Source organism: Phodopus roborovskii, unplaced genomic scaffold (genome assembly GCF_943737965.1).
Source record: "Phodopus roborovskii unplaced genomic scaffold, PHOROB, whole genome shotgun sequence".
Classification (NCBI taxonomy): domain Eukaryota; kingdom Metazoa; phylum Chordata; class Mammalia; order Rodentia; family Cricetidae; genus Phodopus; species Phodopus roborovskii.
Window position 1 is genome coordinate 30,091,339 of NW_026126558.1, and position 3,192 is coordinate 30,094,530.

The window sequence follows — 3,192 nt, forward strand, 5'->3', positions numbered from 1 at the left end:
AGAGCGGTGTGGCAGTGGGCAAGGTAGGGCACAGGGTACAGGGAGGGCAGGCTCCCGGTAGAGGTGGGTGGGTGTGTATCAGGGCACCAGGAGCACTCTCGAGCTCTTGATGAGGACAGGACACATGGGGAGCAAGATCCTTGGCCAATCCAGGGAGTTCCCTGGGAAGATTGTGGGGGGGGGATTCCACCAGAATTGGTCCCAGACTCACCTCTAGCAGAGGCCTGGCGATGTGGGTCAAAGATGATGGGGGTCAAGGACTAGGCTAGGTCTCAGGATGTTTCTTCACCAATAATCAGATCTAGCTGGGGCCTGGTACTCTCCAGCTGAGGCCTTTTTAACAGAGACCCAGCCATGAAGATCCTTTGCTTTTGCTTTTACCTGAATTTTTCTAAACAAATTCAAACTGAATACCACAGTTCAGTGTCTGTCCAAAGAATTCAGATAGAGTGTCTAACCTGATTCTGATGCTTTATTTCTGTAAAGAACATGAAAATGATAGAAAACCTGTATGTTCAATATATTATGATCATTTACCTCCTGCTTAAACCCAAGAATAAATTTTGAATCATTTTAATCCAAAGTTAAGGAAGGAAAATGTCTTTTCTACCACAAATGTGATAAAATGGTGTAAAATATTCTTTAAGTTAAATTAATTTATGGCCATGATGCATAGGATGAGAGGTGTTCGATATTTATTTGGTCTTTCAGTAGATACACCCTATTGAAAATTAGAATTCACAATTTGAAATTTAAAATTTTTTATTAAATGCTTAACCAGTTGAATATTTTCACATAAGCAGATATTTTCCAAACAGAAATCTATTTCCTCATGAACACATTGTACCAGTTATGCACTATGAAAACACAATTAATTGCAATTGAAAGTTCTCTGTCCATAGATTTGAAATGTACTTTTTTGGGGGGGAAGCAATAAAAATGTTTCTAAGATAAACAGCTATAAAATATCTTAGAGAACAGTCACTCTGTTTTTATTGTATTGCTGTGACAATATACACATGAAAGAAACTTGCTAAATAGAGATTTATTTTGCTATAAGGTGTGGTGTTATAGGAAGTAGCTGTGTGAGATTGTTTCTTATATGCTATCCATGCTCAGGAACCAGACACATCTTTTCCTATTTTCCTACAGTCAGGAAACCTCATTCATGAAATGCTGACACCCACATCCATAGTGTGTCTTCCTACTTCAATAAAACACTCACAGACCTGGTAGAGGCATGCCTCTTTTTATAACTTTACATCCAGTCAAGCTGACAAACGAGATTAGCTCTCACAGGTCATTCATTACTAGCTACTTAGAAAAGAAATTTAAAAGACAATAGCCTAATAACCCTTATTGACATTATAATGTATATAATTTCACTGCTTTGCAGGGCATAAGAGAAGAGTCATCTCAACTAATTATGTACTAATAAACTCATTTAAAAATATTATTAATTAAATTTATTTGTTTATTTTACATACCTAACGCAGTTTTCACTCCTTCCTCTCCTGTTATCCCCTCCTGCCATTTCTCTCATGTTCCCCCAATCTACTTCTCTGTTTCTGTTTAGAAAGGGGCAGGCCTCCTGTGGGTGTCAACAAAACATGGCATATCAAGTTGAGGTAGGACCAAGCTCCTCCCATTTTATTAAGACTAGGTAAGGCAGCCCAGTCTATACCAGGTCTTAAGAGACCTCACTAATCTTTAAGAAAACTCCCTGCTTTTGAAGAGAAGGCTGTTTTCCTTCTGTTGGTAGAATAGAACATGATGTCCTCATCTGACTTGGGGGTATTTAAGTGTAAGGTCAATTATTTGCACTTCCACTTTGATTCAGAAGACATGCCTCATAGTTTAATTTACAATGGATAGTCAAACTCCCTTGAAAACACTTCAGACTGCCCAAATAAAAATCACTCACTGGAAAAAAAAATAAAGAAGGAAGCAAAGTTCAAATAACTAAGATTAGCATGCACAACTTATCTCAGTCTATTAACTCATTAGCCAAGTATTTGCGAAAGGAAAGGATGATGGTCTCTAAGCTGCATAGACATTCCATGAGAAAATGCAATCACCAATTTAAAAACACATTATAAGGGCAAGGGAACAAGAGAGGAAAATGATCATATGGATAAATTTGTGTAGAAGGTAAGGAGGAGATAACTTCCATTTACTTTTACTGAATTAATAGTACCTGTGCACAAGTTTTCCATCCAAGGAATGTGCTATTTTAAGTGGCAAGTTCCTCTATAAAGGAAAAGCATTGTAAGTAATAACAATACCATTTGTCACTACCTCATTAACTGGACACTGAGTTCACTATTTTACATGAATAAAATTTAGAAAGTCACATTTCTTTCAGATAATATCTAAGCAGGTGCTAAATTGATGGCTTAGCAATTAAGAGCACTTGTTGCCATGTTCAATTTCCAGCACATATATGACAGCTTACAACCAACTTTCACTCCAGTTTCAGGAGGTTCACCACTGTTTTCTGACTACTGTGGGCAACAGGCATGGCACATATGCACATGCAGGTAAACAATAATCAACACACTAATACATGAAGTGTGAGATATACAAGCCCATACAATGTCTGGGGTTCCCTGCAAATTCAACAACCCTTAGTTTTGAATTGCAAGACTCCCATTGGTTTAAAGTTGCATCACACACTAGAATTTACCAGATAATTTTCATGGACAATTATGGATCAAGGGCCAGCTATCAATATGAAGATCCATAGAGTCATCAAAGCAAAGCACAAGGAGTGAGTGTGACCTTCTTGGTCACATTGATTGAATGCTGTTCTTCAGAATTAGGGAGTGAAAATAAATGCTAGTTATTTGTATATCTTTTCTGACCATAGAATTGTCCTCCTTAGAAGCATGTACTTGCTTTTGTGTAGAATAGACCTCAAAGTGCATAAATCATTAAACTCCCTTCTATGGCTCTGAAAACTTTATTGATTTAAGGGTTTGCTTCAGGGGGAAATGTCATAGTGTCAAGACAATTGTAGGTTTCATGTGAAAAGTGCTTATTTATTTTGCTCTTTGGGAAACAATGCCATGTTTCTATGACAACTGCCACATGACTGGGTTTTATTTTCACTATACAAATACACACATCATATTGTACACATTTTTATAATGAAGCCTGCTCAATGGACATTGGTGTCACTAGTCACGAATC